Source organism: Eurosta solidaginis, chromosome 2 (genome assembly GCF_040869045.1).
Source record: "Eurosta solidaginis isolate ZX-2024a chromosome 2, ASM4086904v1, whole genome shotgun sequence".
NCBI classification, from domain to species: domain Eukaryota; kingdom Metazoa; phylum Arthropoda; class Insecta; order Diptera; family Tephritidae; genus Eurosta; species Eurosta solidaginis.
The window spans coordinates 73,218,464-73,231,735 of NC_090320.1; the positions used below are offsets into that span (position 1 = coordinate 73,218,464).

Below are 13,272 nucleotides of genomic sequence, written 5' to 3' on the forward strand. Positions count from 1 at the left end.
TCATAGGAAGCACTAGATAATAGAAATAAAGATTTTAAGAGCTACAGGCAAAACATCATAGCAAAGATGTCTCGTAAATATACAATGGAAGATTTATTCAATATTTGTTTTTGTTATCGATCCCCTAATATACTCTATTTCAGAAAAGAACTCTAAGGAATTTAAGGCAAATTCGACAAAGAAGTACTTAAACTATTGTCAAACCCAGAAGCAAATTTTGATTAAGGCTCCGACATCTCAGACCTAGATGAAGAGTTCCACTAAAGTTTCAGCGATTAACATTAAGTTTATTGCAATTACTTATTTCTACATACAAAAATATGCTTTTCTTCACGATAGGTTGATGATATATCACACTGTGCGCCGTCTGGCTTTGTCAACCGTAGAATACATTACATATTGACGGTAGAAAGCGTTCGCAAATTTTTTCGCATCCGAGAGCACTTTATCTCCAAAGGCGATGGAAATTTTGTCATTGTGCTTAGTCGCGTCCGATAGGGACCAGAGACCTGCTTTGAGTACTAATACAATTAGTGCACTTAGTCATGAGCCAAAAAATTGTGTCTAAATGTGTACTTAGCCAAGTACAGAAAAATACTATGAGTGACTAGCTCATAAAACAGAAAATACATACGAGTGCCCCGCAACACATATGTCCCATACATATATGACATTGTTGAGTATAAACTGAAATCATAGTCTCTTTAACTCAGTCGCATGTTGGTTTCGTGTGTAATACACTGTATACTTCGTTTACTATCGGCTTTTCTTTAGCGCTCTATTCAGTTTAGTTTCGTGTACATCGTTGTGTTGCTAACATCAGAAGACTGATATGACTATATTCATTTTATGGCACTATTGGTCTTACTGACTCCAATTAGTGTTTTCGTATAACACAGTTGACTTTCTTGCTCAATAAGACAATCGAGTACTGAACTGCTTCGTGGCTTATGAGCGGTTATTCATTTTACGAAGCATGACTACGTAAATGTGTTTTAGTGCATATAAGTGCTTGATATTCTTTGTTTGTGTACGCACTAATACTCATTTTTTGGTTAGTCCACTAATAATCTTAAAAGATGAATAATTGCAGCCCACTGATAGGGACTTTACGGTGGACCAAAGCTTACCTACACCGGCAGAGGTTATAATTTTTGTCTTGTTCTGCTGTCTTATAAGGTCACGTTCTCTCGCTAGAGTTGCGGCGGGAATAAATCGAGCCGAAGCAAATTCAATGACCTTGCGGAAAGCATGCTCCCCTTGACGGGCATCAGTCAGGATACGGAGGGCAGCAAAGCGATTGTCAGTATAAGGTGTGTAATCATCCCACTTTCTTTCTTAAAATGAAAGTGCGTTTTTCGGTGGTGATGAGGTCGGCAGATCGCTCGAGCGAATTGAGTATAGGCAGGTGGTCAGATGCCAATGTTACCATCGGTAGCCAGCTGACGCAGCTTACTAGACCTGCGCTCACGATAGATAAATCTGGGGAGCTTAAATTCACCATTTTCTTTCGAATATTACACAAACGTCGTGCTTTTCCTCCAGGCTCTATGTAGTCAAATTTGTTCTCATTCTGACGAAATTATTCTCCTTCCTAATCGGTTTTGCAGATTTATCACAGTACACGTCAAAAGCATAGCAATATCAATTTGCACTTGTTACCGCGCAGTTCCTATAACCAAATCTAACAGGTTTGCCGATTATAGCTTGATGGCGGCCATGAACTCATCCACAAAGAGTATTACGTGAAGAGCCTCCCATTGGAGTTTCTCTGAATCAGATTACATAGAGGTCTTACTTTGATCATTTTATCAGTAGAATATTTGACTCGACAGTTACCGACAAAGGGCATGTTTCTTTTAATTTCTAAGAACCTATTTCGAATAATTGTGTTTGCGACCATCGTAACGCCAAGATCGTGATCTGCACTACAATCAGTTGATGATAACCACAAGAATCTTTTATGTTCTTCGGTGCTTAGGGCAAAATTGTGTCTGTTGAGCGTACTTAACGCTACTTTCAACAATCGATGTCAATAATTTTCTCAAACAAAGCCGATGGAGTACGTAGCTACGTGTTTTTGCACCACATCAGTGGAGTGCTATTTGATACTATAATCAGGTGAAACCCGTCTCCAAAATGGTTCGCCGAAACTACTTCATAGATCTTTTTACGCTAAGCAAAGCATGCAAGTGCCTCCTCATCACTTTCATCACAATCGTAATCGTCTTGGCGACGTGGCACTATTTCTATGCTTCCAGTCACATTCATTTACCTCTTATTCATCACTTACAATGGCAGGGTGACGAAAAATTACAAATATACTATACATATCAGCTGTTCTCTGAATCAATAACACTGGATCACAAATTCCAATTTTTTTCTGCACCAGAGACGCCTTTATGAAATTCCTATGTAAAATCACCCCCTGATTTCGAAAATCAAGGTTATTTTCAATTCTATGGCAACGTTTTTGAGATATTTACGAATAACGGTTTTTTCCAAAAAAAAAAAAAATTGGGCCCGGTTTGAAGCTTTTAAAAGGTAATACAATTTGCTATAAACTGTGCATACAACACTTTTTGCTAGGCCCTGCAGATTCAAAGATAACGAAAAATCATTACGGATATTTTCCATTTTTTTGTAAAAATTTAAAAAAATGTGTACTTTGCGAGGAAGGATCTCGAAAACTTTATATTTTTTTGCAGATTTGTTTTTTTCTCTCTAAGTCTGTTTTATTACAAAAAAAAAATAAGCTTTCATTCAACAAAATCGATGGACTAATACACAAGTTATAAGCATTCAAGTAAATATATCCATTTAATACTTAAACACCCTACTTGTACATATGTGTTAGTATTCGTATATCAGTTAGTTAGCGAATATTAACACATATGTACAAGTAGGGTATTTAAGTATTAAATGGATATATTTACTTGAATGGTTATAACTTTTGTATTTGTGCATCGATTTTGTTGAATGGAAGCTTATTTTTTTTTGTAATAAAACAGAGCTTAGAGAGAAAAAAATCTGCAAAAAAATAAAAAGTTTTCGAGATCCTTCCTCGCAAAGTACAAATTTTTTTAAATTTTTACAAAAAAATGGAAAAAATCCGTAATGATTTTTCGTTATCTCCGTGATCTTCGCAGTTAACCCATTACAGTTCAACTCAGTATTCTGAAGTGCAACGGAGAAGACGTCGCTACTCTGGGGGCAAGAGACGGGTGACTACGCCTGAGTTGAGGGAGGCCAGGATGCAAGTGCTGTTGTGGCCCTGGGACTGGACGTCCCTGGGTAAGCATTGGGATACCCGACGAAATCGGGTAGTTGCCGTCGCTGAGACCAGAACATCTAGGAAAGTGGTACCGTCCAAGGCAGGAGCTGCATTGGGCAGATGTCACAAACATATATATTCTGTGCTGGCAAACGGTGCAAAAGGTGGAAGGGACTAAGAGTCTGTTTCCCTGACCTATTCGAATGCTAGTGCCGGAAATGGGGGATAAGACGGGGGCAGTGGCAGATGCTCGGCATTGCTACCTACTCTACTACGAAGATTGTAGTATTGGGTAGGAGCGTCCGTAAGAGCTGGTGGGGCCGTAAGGCGCGTACAGCAGCGGGTAGTTGTTGTGGCTTGCTGAGCTGCTAGAGGGTAGTGGAGGAGCGCTAAGGCGCAGACCACGGGACGCCCTTGAACAGCAAGGAGCCACAAAAGATTTGTAAAAGTTACGCGTCGGGTTTTGGGCTTAGCCCAGAACATCCCGCCCGATACAACCATCCCTTAAAACTGACAAGAGTCTTTCCGTCAAACGCAGCAAAACCATTTCCCTGGTCGGGGTCAAGAATAGGGGTCCCGGATTGGGTTCGATACCTTCCCGGAGCAGGAGAATATGATGCAGTCCCGCTGCAAAGATCTACTGGGAGGCTGACGGGAGAGACGCAACGAATTAAATGGGGTTACACTGAAATGACAGCACTTAGTCGGGAAAAATCCCGAGTCGCTCCGGTACGTAGAACCGGCTGCCTTGGGAAGCGCCGTTACATCCCTAATAAATATAAATACATATAGATAATGTTTTTCTTTTTAGAAATTTTGTGTATACTTTATTTTGCATATAATCTTGGATTAGGGATATGAAGTTGTACAAAATGATTAAAATATGTAAATGTTAAAAATGTATTTTCTTGTTTTTTCTTTTTTTTCTTTATATAATATAATTATGAGTAGGATTATTCGCATATAACGGGAAGATCCTGTGTTGTGACATCCACCGCAGCACTCTCCTTTAGATCCTTAGCGTTAGTAATATCCTGCAGAATTATATTAAAAAAGAAACAAAACAAAATGCAAATTGTATACTAAAAACCATAGTGTGCATATGTATGTATAATTATGTATACATATATGTGTATACAAAACTATAGGTACAACGGAAATTCTTTGCCAAATTGATCGCACCCGCGCCCAGTTTATTTTGCGGTACACAAAAATCTAAAATAAAAGCAACAATTGTGGCATTCCACAACGTTCGTTAGTCATGCTTTTAAAATTTATAAAAACAAAAAAAATCTACCAATTGCCGACTAACGAGTTAACAAGCCAGGGCCCGTATCAATGCGAATTCAGTACCAGGTGTTGTTATCCCAACAGCTGATTGCTTCTTCTTGATTCTTTTCCAAACAACGCCTTGTACAACAATATGTCAGTTAATTGAAATCAATGAAATGTTTCTTTTGATTTGACATTCTTCTGCACGGCGAATTGGTTGAAATCGGTTTGCCACCACTTGGTATAGATTCGTCTTGGCCCGTATGGTGTTTTACGATACGTGATCGAAACCTATTTTTTAAATCCCAATAGCTCTTAACTGGTGAATCGTACAATTCACATTTTTTAGCTTACAAATTAGATGCATAATTTGCTATAAGTTTTCTAAATAGTTTGACAGTTTCGTATTTATCATTTGAGTGAAAATGGTTTTTCATCCGGTATCGTATAACATAAGGCGAATCCATACCAGGTGGTGGCAAAGCGATTTCAACCAATTCGCCCAAAAGAATGTCAAGTTAAAAGAAAATTTTAATTGATTTCGATTAACTGACATATTGTTGCGTAAAGCGTTGCATGGAAAATAATCAAGAAGAAACAATCAGCTGTTGGGATAACAACACCTGGTACTGAATTCGCCTTGGTATAACACGATACGGGCCCAGGTCTGAATAACGTTAATGTAAATGTGTTTCCACAAAAAATGTTTTTTTTTTTCGTAAAATATAATAAAAAAAAATTCTATATTTAAGAACTTTGTCCAAATCAGTATTTTCGAAATTTTTAGGACTACCGAGCGAGTATTCGATCAACCATTTTTTATCATAAAAGGAAATTAGGAAGCGGGTGGTCCATTTGAAAGAGAATTCCTCTATTGTACACATACATTTTTTTGTTATCAATTTCGCCATTAATATAAAAAAAGCATAATAGCAATTCGATTAGATGAATAATATATATGAATGAATTTTGAATTGTTAGGCCTACAAAAGTTAAAAATGTAAAGGTAAAGGGCGACTCTGAGGAGCTTTGAACTAATCAATAGTTAGCACAAGATTATTTTATGTATTAAAATTAATATAAGACGATGAAATAGTAGAGAGCAAATGAGCGAATAACAGCACAATTTAGATATTCCTCACTTTATGTTTCGTGTAATTGCATTGGTGCAAAGCTTTGTTTTAAGGCGTACAGGTGGGTGTGGCAAACGATTTGTGACTTCCAAATAATGATTTATCATAATTGTGTCCAATAAAAGTTTATGTAGGTATGTATGTATGTAAGTATAAAAATATGGTTAAACAAAAAAGTGAGAAAGCAACAACATATATTTATCCATTAAATTGCTTAAATAATAAACAAAGAAGCAAAACATTTTCACATTTTTTTAATAACACAAAATACCCATGGCGCAATTACGATAAAAGTCTATAACAGCGATCGACTGCTATAATACGCGTATAAAAATAACGGCATATTTGTCAAAAGACGCGTATGGACTTTTGTATCAAAAGTTCGAAGGCGGAGAAGGGACAAAAAAATGACCCGGACCTCTCGGAAAACGGAAGTGCGAATCCATTGTATTTTTGCAAAAAGCACCTTTCTGCATTGACAGGGTGGCTCCAATATACCGTTGTGGGATTAAAATTGTATCCGTGATACATTTCTGACCACGGATTCTTGTTGTGCGTGAAGCATCCCAAAGAAAAGATCTTATTTGTATGAAACTAACAGAGCGGGGAATTAGCTCCTGAGACATGAATAAATTATTTAATTTTTTATAGTTCTGTACATTTTTGTTTGTTTGTTATCGTTCTTATAAATACTTATAATGCATCGTTCACTCTAAATCTATACACAGAAACTACGCCATAATTCCGTAATACCTTATTAAACACAAAAAGTGTTGTACATATGTTTTATTTAATACTGTACCGAATTTAGTGAAACTTCGCTTATTTTACACCTTCTGCTAACGTTCGAATCGCTAAACTGTTGAATAAATAACTCCAATATTCAATAATGCAAAATGGTCTTTATTAGACTACTTTGAGAGTACTTCACAACCAATGGCGTGCTTAAATCAAACTGACTGTTGCCTTGTCCAAATGTCTAGACGTTTCTTCTTCTAGAATCTTCTACTTGGTTACCAGCTATATGCGTTTGTATTTGTAGTTTATAGCCTCTCGCATAGGCATATGCGTGTGTATATGAGAGTACTACTTCGGCTGATGATTACTTGTGTTTATTAGTTTCTCTCCGTTGCCATGTATGTATGTGTGTAGATGATGATTGATTTGTTTACGTACATACTGCTTAGTATCGGCTTAGTGATGGTAGTATCGTTTAGTGATACTAATATTCGTCACAATACTATTGACAATTTTTTGTAAGATCGCGAGTTCGAATCAAGCTCAAGGCCTAACAATAATTATTTTATTATTATTATTGTTATGTTAAATTTTTTCTTAAATGACAAAATTTTTAAATTTAGAATAGAAGAAAAAAAAATTCAAACAACTGCCAAATAATAATGATAAACTAATTATTGTTAGGCCTTGAGCCCGATTCGAACCCGGATCTTAATACTATTTATTAAACTATTATTTTCATTAATGATTATATTAAACATCTTCAATTTGTAGAAATCTACGATCATTCTTCTTAATAGAAGACAAGAGTTTCTGAACAGTTTTTCTTTCCACATTAGCCGCATGTCGGTTCCAAAAAGGTGACAATAATTCAAATTTTTTTAGTCTTGTCGCTTCTTCTAAAACTGTATTTGGTCATTACCTAAAACTTTTTAATTGGGCGAAGCTGGGGGCAATTAGGTGAACTTATGGTTTGGTAGAAGTTTCATGCCATTGCTTCGGTACCAATTCATAGCAGCGGTAGAGTAATGAATGATGGCTAAGTCTGGCCATGATATAATAAAAAGACTTGTGATGTCTTATAAAAGCCATTCTTTGATATAAATATGCGAGGTCATTGTCGACGATGTCACAAAGGCACGACTTTTAAACCACAGGAACATAATAATAATCTTATTCAATCAAATAAAGAAGTTATAACAATTCTAGAAAGAATTTAATTTAATAATTTCTCACTCCAAAAAATAAATATAATTAAATAAATAAAAAAAAAATATAAATCTAAAATTAATCAATAACAAAAATCCAATATTACAAATAGATAATTTTTTCACAATTCAAAATGATTAAATCATATCATTGACATCACAAATCAGTACTGTTTTTTACGAATTATACCTTTTTATAATTGTATTTGGAAATTACATTCCCTCGCTTATTTGCCACTAAAACTTTTGACCAGGCAGTTGATTGCAGTCGCGTTTCACATAAGTTTCATCATCCATAATAATACAGCCTTTGTCAAACAACTTTGTCAAAACCAGATCATATAACTTTCGCACACGCATTTCGTTCCATTATTCTGTTTTTTTCGTTCTACTTGGGTATTCTATTACGCGATAGGTTTTGACGCCTGCATCGTATCGTAAACGTCTGGCTGTACTTACAGTACCACTTTTTTCGCCCGAGCGTTGTCTAACAATCCTGCATTTTTCTTAATTGAGATGAGTATCTTCTTCACTAGTACTCGGTCCCGAGTTCTTCCTTTTACATATAATTTTTATATTTTTCTATGCAAATTGTTCTTTGTTGTTGTTGTTGTAGCGATAAGGTTGCTCCCCGAAGGCTTTGGGGAGTGTTATCGATGTGATGGTCCTTTGCCGGATACAGATCCGGTACGCTCCGGTAACACAGCATCATTAAAGTGCTAGCCCAACCATCTTGGGAACGATTTATGTGGCCACGTTAAACCTTCAGGTCATCCCTCCCTCCCCACCCCAAGTTCCTTGAGGAGCTTGGGGTCGCCAGAGCCTCGTCTGTTAGTGAAACAGGATTCGCCGCGGATAGGTGAGGTTGACAATTGGGTTTGGAGAAGCTATATATTGCGCTGGCAACCTGAAGGGTTGCGCTACACAGCCCCTTGAATCTGGCATTTTAGTCGCCTCTTACGACAGGCATACCTACCGCGGGTATATGCTGACCCTCTAACCCGCTGGGGGGCAAATTGTTCTTTCGCGTGGATTTATTACACTACATACTGTTGTTCTGAAAATTTCAATGTTTCTGCGATTTTTGAACCCGACCAAGTAGGATTCGATATAAAATTGTTTAGAATTAATTTACGATTTTGGTATTCGCTCGCCGGTTGAGCCATCAAACTGAAAACTCCAACACATAATTTTTGATCAATTCTAAAGCCATGGGTACTAATTCCACCCATTAAGAGTGTACAGATTTAGCGTGAACGGTGCATATATGTAAGCAATAAAAACAGTTTATGGGTCTTTCCGCAGATGTGTCAATCAAGAGCAAATAAGAAAACTTTTACCTATGATAATTGTATGGATGTCAATCGAAAGCAGCACATACAGTCATCTACTACACTAAATATTGATCCAATTCTTTGGCTCATATAGAAGATATTAAAGGTTAATCCAGCATACTAAGTTCCTTGAATTTCTTTTTTTCGACAGGCGTCAATCAATCTTCCATTACATTTGAAATATAGTTAGTGAATTATTAAGATTATTTGTAATTTATTAAGCCCACAATATGTTCCCGTCAAACTAAAAAAAAAAGACTGCATAAAAATGTACGGGTTGAAGTTTGAGATGTTTTCAAAATACGTAATTTTTTGCTTTGCCGAAGAGAATTATATTTGTGACTCGCTTATGCTTTATCAATGTGCAAGGACAACAAAACCGGATTGTGAGATTTGAAAACGTTGTTTGAGTTACGAACGTAAAGTTTCACATGATCATTATCAACAGAAATTCCGAAATCTATTTATGTATAATAATAATTGAAGACGCGGCAGACGTTGATCTGTCCTATTTTTGGTCTATCAGCATAATTTTAAAGAAGTTTTTACCTCTTACTCTCACTAACCCTCTCTGCCCCTTTTCTTCTCTCCTCTCTCTGCTTTTCTCTTTTCTGCTTCGCTTTTTCCCCCCCAGCTTTTCCGCTTCATCCATCTCTATCTTCGTCTAACTCTATCTCTTTATCAGTCTCTTTCTCCTTCCCTCTTTTCTTTCCCAGGTGCTTTTCCCGAAAAACTCTTCACAGGAATACTCTCCGGCTTGCTTTTGACATGTGTCAAAATTATTATTTTTTATTCTAAAATGCGGTCGTGTCCATTGGACACTACTGGATATATTACCTAAAACAAATCCAAGTTAAGGCGAGAAAAAGTAATTTTATTATTGAAAAAAGTTTATATACAGAACCAGTTTCCTAGCTTGCATTCTAATATGCTGTGGCAGTTGATACCATTTATTATGTTTGCTGCTTTGTATGTTTATATTGATTATTTGTTTGATTTGAACACTTCAACACCAACAACGTCTCCTAGAAAAGAAAAAATGATCGAAGTAACAAATTTGGTTTTACAGCACAGAAAAGAAAAAATTCATATGACGAAACTTCAAAAATTGTTAACTTAAGTCGAGCAACAGTACAGACGATTGTAAAAAGTTTTGAAAATAGTGGTTCGACCGAAAATAAGAAGCGGTGTAGTGGCTGTGCGAGCACAAACTATATTCCAAAGACGTCTGCTTAATTTTGAAAGAAGTAACCAAAATCTAAAAGTTTCTGCTCAAAAATTAGACAAAGATATATGTAGCAACCTCATTCGGCAAGTGTGCACATACAAGAACAGTTCAAAGAGCTTTGAGGCTTTCAACCATTGTCTATATACGCTATGATAAACCGCAAACTTCGCTTAGAGTAGTTAGTAGTTTTGTTTACCGATGAATCAAATAATACACTCGATCCGTGGTTTGGTATCAGCTGTGAAGCGTGGTGGATTAATGGATCATTACTTGCATTTACCAGGCGTTAATTCAGTGGCCATTATTTAATTGCGCCAGAACGAGGTGGTGAGAGGATATTGTGACGAATATTAGTATCACTAAGCGATACTACCATCACTAAGCAGCAACCGGTATGTACGTAAACAAACCAATTATCATCTACACACATACATACAAGGCAACGGAGAGATACAAACACATGTAATCATCAGCCGAAGTAGTACTCACTTATACACTCGCATATGGTTACGCGAGAGGCTATAAACTACAAATACACATGCATATAGCTGGTAACCAAGTAGTAGATTCTAAAAGGAGACATTTGGAGAAGTATGTGGATAAGGCAACAGAGAGTATAAAAGCAGCACAAGCTGAGTAAGTAATCAGTTTGATTTAAACCCGCGATTAGTTGTGAAGTATAAGTGTTATTGTGAAGTACCTTAAAGTAGTCTAATAAAGAACATTTTGCATTATTGAATATTGGAGTTATTTATTCGACAATTTAGCGATTCGAACGTTTGCAGAAGGTTAGAAATAAGCGGAATTTCTCTAAAATCGTTACAATATGAAAAAGTTGTAGTCAATTGAAATGAATAGAGCGAGTTAGAGCATTGACTTGAATGAGATGATCGACATCATGAAGGTGAGGAGTATCATCTAGGAGGCTTGTAATACAAAAACTCGAGATTGACGGCATATGGTCCCAGGACCCAACCTACATACACAAACAAAGCGTTAAGAGGTGAATGGTGTACAAATTTATAGCAGCAGAGGGTTTGCATCACCGATGCTTCCAAAAACAAAGAACTGAAAAAGAAGCCCGAAATCTACAAACAGAAAACATTCGACGGTAGAATAATAAACGAACAGATAAACACAATTGTGTTTGCGATTGCGTTTGCTTATATGCGTATGCGTTCGATTCTTTGCTTTCAAAGTATAACAACAACAACAGATAAGCACAATTTCTTACACAATATTCGAGCCTTTAAAACTTGTTTACAAGGAACAAAGTAATCACACAGGTACAACAGACAAACACACAACAAATAAATACAAAACAATTAACGCATCAAAACAACAAACCCACAAAGAAGGTCAAACGACTAAAGTCACGGACTTTTACCTGCCACAGTCAGCCACACAAATCGATCAGTAAAACCCACCCTCGGTTCTGAATGAGCACACAGCACATACACATACCCAAATATACACAAGCATCAATTTTGACAATACCTGTTCATGTACCTACGAACACAACAGATCAGAACGAAAATCGACACTGATGATGGCACAACGCCGAAACCAAATTTGACAAAGGATGACGGAAAATCGTTCCAATATACATAATTTTTCCACCCTGTCGGAAAATAAAAAAAAAAATAAATAAGTATGTCCTGGATAACCGGGAAACGTTTAAAAGGTGAAGATATACTTCTAGCCTTATGATAAAATCCGACGTTTTCTAATTTTTTTATATCTATCCACCTGCCTCACTTTTGCCACACCCTCTTCTCTCCCCTCTATTTTCTCTCCGTTCTGCGTTTCTCGACTTTACCTTAATCGCCTTACTCAACTTCACTTTTCCTTTTATTCTTCCGTTAATCTTCACCCTTTTACTCTTACTTTTCCTGCTCTATCCTTTATCTAAGTCGAACTTTCACAACTGCTCTTATCTTTTGTAATTCTTACTCTTCCTGTTAAGCTCTTTTCCCTATTTTACCTCAAACCATAATGCTTATCCTTGCTTTCTGTATCCTTTATTTTATATATGATTTGATTAGAAAAACGTTTAAAGTAAAACTGTATAGACACATTTTCAGTTAGGTTATTGGTCTTTTAATCCAGCGGAAATGGGGGTGATGTGGTCTCTTGTCCGTCACATTTTGGTTGTAATTAAAAAAATTTTAAACATTTTAAGACGAGCTTTACAAGGGAAATTTTAATAAAAAACAATTTTATAATTGAATTTTGTATAAAAAAAACCAAACTAAGGAACAAAAGTTTTCGCTTAATTTGCTTCCGTTAAACCGGCTGTTGAGGAGCTGCTATTTGTTGCGTTCTAAATCTTCTAAAACCATTGTTAGTAACAATTTTGAGATGAATGAGTTGACCGACCGATTTGAAAAAAAAATTGCACCAAATGTTGGAACTCTTCTCATAAATAAACTAAATCAACATATAAATGTATGTATATACATATCTAAGTACCGCGAATTTTGGTACAACTCACTTCCTAGAAAGTGATATTTTATTGGTGATAGACAAACCTTGACATGTTTAATCAACTAAACTAGTACTTTTTCATAGCTCTGTAGCCATGGAAGGCGCAACAAAATCTTAAAGTCCAACCATTTTCTTATGGTGCAATTCCTTTATTTCAACACTTTTTCTGACATATTATACAATCTTTTTTCTAATGTTTTCACGCCCTCAAAAAAATCATTGCTCTGAGATTTTTTTGAGCCTTCCATAGCTAAAACAAGAAAAGACGTTAACTCAGTTGTGCGTATGCCATTTATGTAGGCATCTGAAATATTTTCAAGCTTCTAACTGTTGATATGCGTAAAAAATGGTATTAGACCTCTAATTTGAACGGTCGAGATGCATAGGTTATATATCACATACTACATGACCGATCTTGACATTTTTCAGATAACAATGTATGTCTTACGTAAGAAAGCTTATAGATAACAAAATGAGGAAGAAGTTACGAAAACCCTCTTATGCGAAAAACCGGTTTTATGGGGGATATATGCGGTCGGTTCCGGCAAACGATTAATGGGTCATCCAAATACATCAGCTCACAGAATTCCATTAGATA

General features: G+C 36.2%; 1 protein-coding gene across 3 annotated transcripts in view; it reads right to left on the minus strand.

Moving 5' to 3' along the window:
* Positions 1-4,072: 4,072 nt before the first annotated feature.
* Akap200 (A kinase anchor protein 200) overlaps positions 4,073-13,272 on the minus strand; it is a 92,718-nt gene continuing 83,518 nt past the window's right edge. For all 3 annotated transcript variants that reach the window (XR_010949541.1, XR_010949543.1, XR_010949542.1), the window contains exon 5: positions 4,073-4,308. The gene's annotated coding sequence lies outside the window, so the exon portion shown is untranslated. The remainder of the gene's footprint in view (positions 4,309-13,272) is intronic.